General features: G+C 36.3%; 1 protein-coding gene across 3 annotated transcripts in view; it reads right to left on the bottom strand.

Moving 5' to 3' along the window:
- Crlf3 (cytokine receptor like factor 3) overlaps positions 1 to 12,910 on the bottom strand; it is a 78,042-nt gene that overhangs the window by 62,279 nt on the left and 2,853 nt on the right. The window lies entirely within an intron of this gene.

The raw sequence follows: 12,910 nt of genomic DNA, 5'->3' as shown, positions 1-12,910 counted from the left end.
TTACATCTCATGCATATTTTGAAAACAAACAGGTTGGCCAGGCATGGTGCACACACCAATAATGCAGGCTATTCAGGAGGTTGATACAGGAGGATTGCAAGTTCAAAGCCAACCTCATACTTTAGTGAGGCTCTAAGCAACTTAGCAAGACCCTGTCTCAAAATGAAAAATAAAGGGGCTGGAGTTGTGGCTCAGTGGTAGAGCACTTGCCTTGCAAGTGTGAGTTATTAGTTTGATCCTAGCACCACATAAAAACAAATAAAGGCATTGAGTCTATACACAATTTTAAAAAATGAAAAATAAAAGGGCTGACGATGAGGCTCAGTGGTTAAGTGCCCCTAGGGTCAATCCTCAGTATTAAAAAAAAAAAAAAAAAAAAAAGGCTGGGAGTATATCTCAGTGGTAACGCACCCCTTGGTTTAACCCCTAGTACTGAAACAAACCAAACCATTTTTATTTTTAATTTTTTAATTTGTTCTAATTAGTTACACATGAAGCAGAATGCATTTCGTTTCACTGTACACAAATGGAGCACAACTTTTCATTTCTCTGGTTGTACACGATGTAGAGTCGCATCATTTGTGCAATCATACATGTACCTAGGGTAATTATGTCCTTCTCATACTATCATCTTTACTACCTCTCCCATCCTTCCCCTTTGCCCAATTCAAAGTTCCTCTATTCTTCACATGCCTCCTCCCCCCATATGGATCAGCATCCACTTATCAGAGAGAACATTTGGCCTTTGGTTTGGGGATATTGGCTTACTTCGCTTAGCATGAGGCACTGGGTTTGATCCTCAGCACCACATGGAAATAAATAAATAAAATAACAATATTGTGTCCAACAACAACTAAATATATATATATATATATATTAAAAAAGTTATAATAAAGTTATATAAATAAAATATATAAATAAATAATAATAAATAAATAATAAATAATAAATATATAAATAAAATATAAATAAAAGTTATATAAATAAATATATATATATATATATATATATATATATATATTAAAAAAGTTCCAGGGACATGGCTCAGTGATAAGGTACCAATGAGTTCAATCCCTGGTACCAAAAATGAAAAGAAAAGAAAAAAAAAAAACAGAAGAGAATATTGTTTCAAGTGATTTCACAACATGTAAAAACAAAAGATTCCCATGCCCAAGAACTGAAACACAGAAAGAAGGAGTAGTTTCATGTGCTGGGCAAATCATGCAAATAATTGTTTTCTCGTTTTGACATTGATATAATTATATTTGTATAGTAACTAAAAGAAATTCTTATATCAAAAATAAATATAGAAATCCTAATCTAAGTTTAATTGTTAACTACAGAACTATGAAACAAACCCAAGTACAATATATATATATATAGAAAGAAAAAAAGGCCATAAACCCAAAATGTATTTGTTTTGGTACATTGTTCAACTCTGGGATCCCTGAGAATCAGGACTCAATCTACATAGCATGTGACAAATAAACGTTGAATAAAAATGAAGTCAATTATGGGTGTTTTAGGAAACATTTTGAAAGAACCAGGGAGAGAGAAGGCTTTGTGATTTTGATATATCACCTGGAATATTATTAGAAATGCAAGATCTCAGGTTCTATTCAGAAGTACAGAATCAGAACCTGTGTTTTGAACAAGGCCCCATGTGATTTGTATCCACAGTGCAGATGGCAGAAAAAATGAAGGCAGCATGTCAGAACACTATAGAACATTTCAAAAGCCCACCACCAAGAGGAAACACTGCAGTTGAGCACTCTACCAAGGTTCTATTTCACTCTCTAACGGATACAGCACACACAGGAAGTGCACTGGTTAGGTAAAGTCAATTTCCTCTTTAGAAAGAATTCAAAAGCTCCTTCAGCAGTTGCAGACCCTGACTATGTTTTGTTTTTGTTTCAGAACCTCAGGAAAAAAAAAAAAAGGGAAGTAAGTGAACACAAACAGCGAGAGAACTATGAAAGGAAGAATCCATTTCTAAACCCACCTCTTGTGCTCTGATTGCAAATTTGGTCCCTTGCCATTTCAAACTTGATACTACTACTTTGGGATCTATCTCTTCTCCCAGAAATTCTCATTTAATCAAGTTCATTTTCTTGGCTTTATGAAACTAATTTAAAAATGGGAACTTCACTGCTAAATAAATTTCCTCCTGTTTGACATGGTATCAATGGTCTACTGTGTTCACAGTTAACTCTTTAAATCTTCACAACTCTGAGAGATGAGTCTGCATTGTTTACAACTGAACTCTATAGGGCCCCCCAAACAGTGTGACTCCCAAGAACCATTCTCTTTCTGCTACACCAAGTTGTTTGGTACTTACAGACCTTGTTTTAAAGAGTTCTCAGGAAAAACTGTAAATTATATATTGGCTACAAACACTTCTTCCTACAACATGTACTTTTTGCCCCTACATAAAGCATTGTATGGCAACCATTAGCCGGAAATGCTACCACATCATTTAGGGCAAAAACAATTCTCACAGCTTGTAACAAGGTAGATTTAAGAAGAAAACAAACAAAAGAAAAGTCAAGGTCTAAAAGGGAAACTATAACACATTGTATATATTGATAAAACGTAACCTGAACTCATTTACCACTAAAACCTCTAGTGTAACAAACCCATTAAACATACTTACAAAGTTTCTACTTAAGCCGACTCTAGTTTCAAAGTAACTATTTTCCAGTTTTAACAGGATGATAAACACACAAAAAAATGCCATTCATCAATACTAGCTAACCAAAGGCCTAGAAAATACAATCCTCCAAAACAAAATAATTGACATATTTTCCTTCAGAGTTTATAAACAAAAAGTCATAAAATCTATGGAGAAAGTGATTTAAAGACCTCTAGTCTTAAGCAGCAATATACAATTGCTATGTCAATATAACATTATATTTCACCAAATAAGTTTTAATGGTTTGTAACGTGAAATCTATGCTATCATCTCTAAAACATGAATGTGCATGACTTTATAGAAGAAAGAACATTTTTCAGGTTTAATCTAAGAACGTATTCCCTCAATTGCTCGACCAATAAAAAAACTAAAACCTGGGTCAAATTAACACTCTTTCTTTAGAAACTATTAGCTGCCAGGTGAGGTGGTGTACACCTATAATTCCAGCAACTTGGCAGGAGGATCACAAGTTCAAAGTTAGTGAGGACTTAAGCAACTTAGCAAGGCCCTGTCTCAAAATAAAAAATAAAAGAGCTGTACAAAAAAAAAAAAAAGAAGAAGAAACATTAGCTAATAAGAACGCAATGATCAAAAATAAAAGATGAAGTAAAGGGCTTGGGTAGAGGATCAGTGGTAGAATATACACTTAGCATGTGTGAGGCCTTGAGTTCTTGCCAGAACCAAAAAGGGAAAAAAGGAAAAGGGTGGGGGGAGGTATAACATAGTCAACTGAAATCGAAGAATCTAACCAAAATACTGTCTCTCTCAGTTCATATGAAATGCACAACATTAGTTATCTGTCTTTGCACTGACAAAGATATCACTCATTAATAACAACAGCAACCATAACAAAGCAGTAGGTATCATTTGCTGAGCACCTGGTGTGCCAGGAACTTACATGGTTTCACTTAAACCCTATCACAGCCTGGTGTGGTGGTGCAGGCCTATAATCCCAGTGACTTGGGAGGCTGAGGCAGTAGGATCGAGAGTTCAAAGCCAGCCTCAGCAATTTAGCAAGGCCCTAAGCAACTCAGCAAGACCCTATCTCTAAATAAGATATTTAAAAGGGCTATGGATGTGGCTCAGTGGTTAAGTGCCCCCTGGTTCAATTCCCAATATCAAAAATAAATAAACAAACCAACTCTATATAGAAATCACCTATGGATGAGTAACATGGGAGTCAGCCTAACGTACCTGCTCCTATCACTAAGTCAATGAAGTGGCAGAGAATTTGAAGAATTTGAATTTGACTCAAATATTAACTCCTAAGCCTGTTATGTTTACTCTTAAGACTTATATATATTAATTTTTTTTTAACCCCAGTATTGGGGACTGAATTCAGGAGGAACTTTACCATTAAGCTACAACCCCAGTCCTTTTTGGGACAAGTTGCTGAGGGTCTCACTAAGTTGTCTGGGCTGGCCTTGGACTTGTGATTCTCCTACTTCAGTCCCCTGGGTCCCTGGGATTAGAGGTGTGTACCACTAAATCTAGTTTACAGTTATGTTTTTAAAAATTCTTATTTGAAAACTCTCAACAGAAAAAGTATAGTATATGATATAGTAATCTGTTATATTAGTGGCCCCCAATGAACCAGGAAACACAACTCCCAGTGCTACTCAGAGCCTCCTGTAGTCCTCTGTCCTAGAATCTGGGCTGGCCTATGACTAACAACATAGTCACATGTGCACAGCAATAGAGTGAAACTGATGAGTGACAGTTCCAGACCTCAGTCTTAAGAACACCTGGCAACTTCTACTCTTGTGGTTTCAAAGTAGTATGGTTTGAAAAGTAGCATGGCTATCCTTATAGAGAGGACAAGTGGAGGGCGGAGGGGGTAAAGGAGAAAGAGAGGAGAAGGGGAAAAGAGGAAGGAAGGAGAAAGGGAGAGGAAGATATGGGAGAGGAGGAGAAAGAGAGAGTGGTGCTGAGGCCCAGCATTCCAACTGAGTCCTGCTCCAAACACAAGTAAACATTCTGTCTTGGACATTCCAGCCTCAGTTGCCATCTGACTGCAACCACAAGAGTGTTGCCAAGAAAACTCTGTTCCAGTCACCCTCCAGAACTGTAAGCAAATAAAATGATTGTTTTTTAACCTGTTAAGCTTTGGCACAGTTTATTATACAACAAGATAACCAAACTATATGATAAAACAAATGTTAATTCTTAATTAACTTTATTAATAATAGGTTATATATGACCCTGTTTGTCACAGAGAAAGCTTCAGACAATCTAAAAAAGGATGACTGCAAAATCAAACCCACAAAATTATTATTTTTTTTTAAGATAGAAGAGAGAGAAGGGGGGGGAGAGAGAGAGAGAGAGAGAGAGAGAGAGAGAGAGAATTTTTTAATATTTATTTTTCAGTTTTCGGTAGACAACAACATCTTTATTTTATTTTATGTTTTTATGTGGTGCTGAGGATGGAACCCAGCGCCCCGTGCATGCCAGGCAAGCGCGCTACCACTTGAGCCACATCCCCAGCCCAAACCCACAAAATTCTTGAAGGCATTCATTCAACCAATTTTTGAGGTCTAGTACATGCCAGGAATTGGGATAGTAAAGATAAATAAGGCATGGTCCTGATCTCAAAAATCTCTCATTCTGAGTAAGGAGGACAGACAACTGTATGTACAAGTATAATAAGCATTAAAAGTGGGACAACCACAAACTGCCACCAGAGTTCAAAAATGGCATTCTGCTAGAATAGAATAGACAAAATGATTGATGTATGTACATTCCATGTACGTATTATATGTCAAAATACATTCTGCTGTCATGTATGACTAAAAAAAATAAAAATAAATCGTATAAAAAATGGCATTCTGTTAGAAGAGACTATAAGCTTAAAGAATAAGCTGCCAGTTGAAGTAGGAATTGTCACTTTGAAAACAATACATAGTGGATTTATTATTATGGCTATTAGTAATTAAGAACGTCTTACATTGTAAGCATCGTGCTTAACATTTTAAATATGTTTCTCATTTCAGTTCTCACATTGGTCAGCTACAGTAGGCACTATCTTGATCCTCATTTTACAATTAAGGAACCTGAAAATCAGAAAAATTACATTTCACTGGATCTTGAAGCTAACTTGTCCCTGTTAAGTAAATGCAAGTATAAGTGATTCGCTGATAGCTCTCAATAATAAAAGACTACCCTACATTTGTTTGGCTTTTTATTTTTATTTTTTAATATTTTTTAATTGTCAATGGATCTTTATTTTATTTGTTCATTTATATGTAGTTACTGAGACTTGAACCCAGTGCCTCACACATGCTAGGCGAGCGCTATCCACTGAGCCACAACCCCAGCCCCCACACCCTGTTTAACATTTTTTAGTTGTAAATGGACATAATACCTTTTTATTATTTATTTATTTATTTAATTTCTAAAATGCCTTTATTTTACTTATTTTTATGTGGTGTTGAGGATTGAACCCAGTGCCTCATATATGCAAGGCAAGGACTCTGCCACTGAGTCACAACCCCAGCTCCTCTTGTTTGGATTTTTGAATGACAAAATCAAACATATTTCCTGGGTTTATAGTAATAAGAGTAGTTCTTCTCTAAGAAAATTATTAAATAGCACATGAGATATTTATGTGGCCCCTCCCTCCTACCCCCACCTAAGTTTAAATTATTTAGTTTTGCTTGCAGAGCTTTGCTTTCAGTATTTTTGGGTACCTAAGTAAATACTTTCAGCCTACTACCAACAAATGCTCCACAAAAATCTACATAATACACTCCGCTCACCTCTGCATTAGAAATTATGCTGCAGGTGAAAAAGTTTTCTTGATACATGCTTACAATGCTAGCCAAAAAAAAAAAAAAAAAGATACAAAACTGCATGTATAGAAGAAGTCTCTCAACTTTGTAGGACAGGTGTAGGATACACCAAAATGTTTACCACAGCTGTCAGCAAATAGTAGAATTAGAGATTATTTTTAAAGGATTTCATTTGTTCTTGGTTTCCCCTAGATCTAGATTCAAATTTTTCTTACAATAGTACAACAGGGACATTTTAAAGTGCTACTGCTGTAACAAATTATTTTCAAGCAGATTTTTGTACTGTTTTGAAAATGGGTAACAGAGGGGAAGTGAGAGATAAAAGGAGCAATAATAGCTTTTTTTCTTTGCTGAGCTACTAAGACTTCCTGTCTTGGTTTTCTGAATAACTTATTTTTTTCTTTACTGGGTTCTATATATGTCCCAGTCTTTAGTACACTATGTCTTCAAATCCTGTGGGAATTATGATCTATAAAACATGTAGTATTATACATCAGGAATATCAAGAATACCAGTCAAGTGGGGTGTGGTGGTGCAAATCTGTAATCCCAGGACTTGGGAAGCTGAGGTAGGACGGTTGCAAATTCAAGGTCAGCCTGGATAATTTAGCAAGACCCTGTCTTAAAATAAGAGTTAGGCATGTAGCTTAATGGTAGAATGCTTGTCTAGCATGGGCAATTACCCTAGGTTCAATCCCTAGTACCATAAACAACAACAACAACAACAAAAAAACAACAGAAAGCCGTTTAAATGTAAATTTTTAATAACAAATAAAACTTATATTTTATTTTTTGGAAATGGAGATTGAACTCAAGGGTGCTCTAATATTGAGCTACATCCCTAGTTCTTTTCTTTTTTAATCTTGGATCTCAATAAGTTGTTTAGAGTCTCCTTGCTAAATTGTTGAGGCTGGCCTCAAACTTGTGATCATCCTGCCTCAGCCTCCCAAGTAGCTGAGATTATAAAGTGTGTACCATCACACCTGGCCCAAATAAAAAATTTAAGAAATAATAGCAGCAAAATCTTCAAAAGGTCATCAGAAATTAATTGTTTTAAAAAATGAAGCAGGGGGGCTGGGGTTGTGATTCAGTGGTAAAGCACTCACCTAGCATGTGAAAGGACCTGGGTTCGATCCTCAGCACCACATATAAATAAAGGTATGGTGTGCAACTACAACTAAAAAATAAATAAATATTTTTTTTAAATGAAGCAGATAAGAAGGGGTGGCACACACCTATAATCCTAGGAGCTCAGGAGACAGAGGCAGGAGAACTGAGAGTTCAAAGCCAGCCTCAGCATCTTAGTGAGGCCTTAAGTAACTCAGCAAGATCCCATCTCTAAATAAAATATAAAAAAGGTACTGCAAGGCAATCCCCCTTCAATAACAGAGAAAGACGGCGATTCAGGATTTGCAAAGTTTAAGAGCCCCTGGTTCAATCCTTGGTACCAAACAAACAAAAACAAACAAACAAGAAAAGAAAATGCTGTGGAAACCTTATTCATCAAATGGCCATGTTACAGTTATGAGGACATGTTAGATAAGTTTTGACTTGAGTTTGTCAGTTATTCCCTTGTATATCTCTGCACAATTATCTAACAAACAAATGTGCAGTATTTCAAACAACATTTTAACCTTGAAGATAACCACAGCAATTTATGAAAACACAGTTTAAGCAACAGAAATCAGTAAAGAGCTGAAGCAATAATGATGTACTCTAAGACAGTGTGCCTTTTCTTTAATGTGCATGCATATCATGCCTGGGAACTTGCCAAAATGCAGACTCTGATTCAGTGGGTCTGGGGTGGAGCCTGAGGTTTTCAATTCTTCACAAATAATAATCCTCCTGCATCAACATACCAACTTGCAGGAATTACAGAGTGCACCACCACACAATTGAATTCTTCATAAGTGATAACACTCCTTAAGATTATGAATCACACTTGTAGCAAGGATCTAAGGGACACCACTGGTCAGAGCTGGGCAGGGCTCTCAAACAGCATCTCAATTATGTACCAGGATCTAATCATTTTCTCTGAGGGACAGACACTTCATTCTGTCAGTGCCAGGAAAGACAAAACAAAAAAACAACAAAAAAATCACACTAAAAAGACACATGAAGGCCAGTAGATTCATTTTATAAACAATTAACTGCACCTGAATTAAAATATTAGCATTTCTCACCATAGGCACCTCTGGTACTGCAAGGCAATCCCCCTTCAATAACAGAGAAAGATGGCGATTCTGGATTTGCAAAGTTTAAGGACCAGGCCTCAGATTGTAACAATATCCTCAAGGTACCTCACTGTGTGAGGCCTGAACAGACAGTTGTATCCCTTGATCAGTTTATCTCTACTTAGAATAAGCAGAAAAGCTAATGCTGTAGAAATAGGGCAAGTGATAACAAAAAAAAAAAAAAAGGAAATAAAATCCAAAAATAAATACACAAGAATTTAGTTTTTCTTTTTCTTTTCTTTTTTTTTTTTAAGAGAGAGTGAGAGAGGGGAGAGGAGAGGAGAGACAGAGAGAGAGAGAGAGAGAGAGAGAGAGAGAGAGAGAATTTTTAATATTTATTTTTTAGTTCTCGGCTAACATAACATCTTTGTTGGTATGTGGTGCTGAGGATCGAACCCCGGCCTCGAGCGCTCTACCACTTGAGCCACATCTCCAGCCCCTAGTTTTTCTTATTTGTTGTATTTTTAGGGATGATAACCTAATGATCAGCTACCAAAGATAAGAATAAATCCATGAGGACAGTGATCTTTTCTCTGACCACAGTATATAGTATACAGAAGTACCTCTAATGCCCAATAAATATTTACTGAGTAAATGAATAAATGAACATTTTAGGAGAGTGGGAGTTAATTTCTATGGTATTTACATCTTAGAACCAAAGATTCCAAGGAGCTATAAAGAATTCTTCTTAATGATTTCAACCTCAGAATAAGGTGGCTGTTAACATTATCTGATTTCCTGAAGACAACCAACATCTCTCTTGCCTTTAACTTATTCAAACAATAAAAGCTACAGACAACCCTTGCATTCCTACACAGAGCTTCCTTTTCTCTGAAAACAGAGAGGAAGGCGTAAACTTAACCACAGAGGAGAAACTGCTACATGTTGACAGGTTTTTGATTTTTTTTTTTTCTTTGTACCAAGGATTGAACCCAGGGGCACTAAACCACTAAGCCACATCCCCAGCTCTTTTAATTTTTTTTTTTTTTTTTTTTTTTGAGACAGGGTCTCACTAAGTTACTTAGGGCTTTGCTAAATTGCTGAGGCTGGTCTTGAATTCACAATCCTCCTGCCTCAACCTACCAACTTGCAGAGATTATACACCTGGCACATGATTTCTTAACATGAGACAAATTTCACAAGATATTTTTAAAGGGTAAGAAACAGAAGTAAAGATAAAAGATATGACAAGAGTTCTGGGAAAGGTTAAACAAATCTTAAAACAAAAAGAGTCACCATGTGTTAGAGGGTAGGGTTGGGGTAGGATTGTGGCTCAGTGGTAGAGCGTTTGCCTCTGATGTGTGAGGCACTGAGCTCGATCCTCAGCACCATACAAAAATAAATAAATAAAATAAAGGTATTTAAAAAAAAAAGAGTTGGGCTGGGGATGTGGCTCAAGCGGTAGCGGAAAACTAAAAAATAAATATTAAAAAAATTCTCTCTCTCTTTAAAAAAAAACAAAAAACATTAACTTCTTTTAAAAAATTAATTAATTAATTTAAAAAAGAGTTACTATGTGATCCAGTAATTTGTTAATATAATCTAAAAAAAGTAAAAACATAGCTGGCTGCCATGATGTCTGCCTGTAATCCTAGCTACTAGGTAGGAAGACTGAGGTAGGAGGACCCCAAGTTCAAGGCAAGACTGGGCAATTTAGTGAGGCCCCTTCTCAAAATTAAAAATGAAAAAGCTGGGATATAGAGTGCTCTGGGTTCAATCCCCAGTACTACACACATACCCCCTCCCCCCAAAAAAGAAGAAAACGGTAAAAACTTGGCAAGGATGGTGATGCAAGCCTGTAACCCCAATTACTAGAAAAAGTGAGGCAGGATTGCAAGTTTCAGACCAGCCAGACAGCATCTCAACTTAGCCAGATTCTGTCTCAAAATTAAAATAAAAAAGAGCAGGGCCCAGCATGGTGTCTGGCGGGAGGTTAAGGCAGGAAGATCACAAGGTCAAAGCCAGCTTCATCAAATTAGCAAGGCCCTAAGCAACTTAGCAAGACCTTGTCTCAATAAACAAACAAACAAACAAATAAATAAATAATGAATGAATGATAATCAAGAATGAATACATATTGTACATAATGTATGATTCTATTTATATGAAATGCGCAGAACAGGCAAATCCATAGAAACAGAAAATAGTTTAGTTGACAGGCGCTGGTAAGAATAACTAGGGATATGGAATTTTTCCAGGGGGTGAGGGTGGTGATTCTGGAATTAATCAATAATTAATAATTTTGTAAATACACTAAAAGCCACTGAATTGAATGCTTTAAAACATGAATTTTATGGTATATAAATTCTATCTCAATTGGAAAATATCAGGGACTGGAGGCATATCAGTGTAAAGTGCTTGCCTAGCCTGCACAAGACTCTGGGTTTGATCCCTGGTATCACCCTCGCACCCAACATCATTTGCCAAAAGTAAATAAAACCAACAAGCAAAAAACTAAATACATCCCTTCCTTTCTGATCTTCTCATTCTTCTCCATGCAAACTCTTTGGCTAAAAAGCCATATATTTTATGTAGTTACTCTGAAAATGACTGGGACTCTAAAAATATCCTAACCACCAAACAAAACCAACTGCTTATTTTGATAATATTTTTGTAACACAGACCTTCCTTAAAACACAAGTTAACAGTGGACTTATTCTACAAACCCAAACACACACAATCGAATAGAATTAGCCTTTGTAACTGGCACTGGCACAAAACACATTCCAGTTGACAAAAGAGAAGCACACTTAGCCTCCTTGTCAGAAGGCAATGTCATCAGAAGTCTGTGATGGATGCTCCTTTAGTTTTTTTCTGTCTCAGGCCCAAGACAATGGCTTTCAAAACGAAACAGAACAAAAAGGAAAACCATACTAAATAACACTAAATTATAGGAAAGTATGTCCTCTATTTAAATTATTGGATATAAAATTTAAAAGAATATTGGTTTGGAAATTGAATACTAAACCATGAAGGATAGAGTCACATTAATTTTTTTTAATGCATTCAATATCACATGAGAAGTTAATAAGTACCACTCCCAGGTGCTCACTCCTTTTATGTCTACTGATAGTTAATTACTGATATTGTTAAAACAATTGTTATGCTCAGACATATTCTAACTGGCTGACACATTAGTTGTATATTAAGAGGTATTTTTGTATCTTTTTAAACAATGTCCTTGAATTAGAACCTTTACATTAAAATAGCAGAAGGAATAATGCAGATGTTTTCAAAAGAAAATCCAGAGAAGTGTATTCGAATGCCATGCAAAAGTGTTCACCAAATCAGGATAATCATACCTAGATTCTAGACTCAGTTTTGCTACTAAAATGAAAATGATGTCTGGCCTACATCAGCTCTACAAGGACTTTAAAATACATAAAGCCCAAGGTATGCTGAGTATTCTTAGTGATGACAAGATCCAAAGACACTATGACAACACTCTTCTAACATTTTCAGATTCTTTGTCAGGTAGGACTGACTAGCTTGACAATATCTATTAATAAATAACAAATGAGACTTAGAGAAATTCAGATGGAATCCCACTCATTCAAAATGCATTTATGAAGTCCTTAGGTTATTAGTAGACTTGAAGAACTACTTGTCCAATCACACATAAGCAGTAGGTTATATCTTTTTTCTGTGTATGTTTGAGGGTGTAGAGAAACCATGTGGCTTTCCTACAACTTTGATAACCTTTTCCCCTTGGAACAGATAACTCCACCACTTGCAGGTATATTTAGCTTCTCCCTTGAGCACTCCTCTCTTTAAAATCTGTCCCTTGGTATATCCTCCTTCAAGCACTTCATTTTCCTTCCTCTGCCCTTCCAATTAACCTTATCCTTAAATTCTAAACTACCTAGAAGAGATGACTCCGATTTCTACGAAATGAATTCAAGATCATATGAGGCATTCAAACACTAACCCCATTCATTTAGTGTTAACATTACGGTTTCTCTATCCCTACCTCTTCCCTTTCACTTTAGTCCTTCGGTTCCAATATCCATTTTGTCTCCTCCCTCTTCAGCTCTCACCAGGTCATCACTGCCCCCGTTTTTTTCTCAGGCTCGCTAAAATTAATCGCTAACACAAGTTTTCCCAAATAATCCCACCTCCCGATTCTGTTCAGTCATCACTACCCTTTGGATCCCTCGGATTTTGCTTTGGTCCCTCACTCTCCCCAACCTCGGACGC

Source organism: Ictidomys tridecemlineatus, chromosome 3 (genome assembly GCF_052094955.1).
Source record: "Ictidomys tridecemlineatus isolate mIctTri1 chromosome 3, mIctTri1.hap1, whole genome shotgun sequence".
NCBI lineage: Eukaryota > Metazoa > Chordata > Mammalia > Rodentia > Sciuridae > Ictidomys > Ictidomys tridecemlineatus.
Note: the sequence above shows the minus strand (reverse complement) of the source record. Positions and strands in the feature narration are given on the sequence as shown.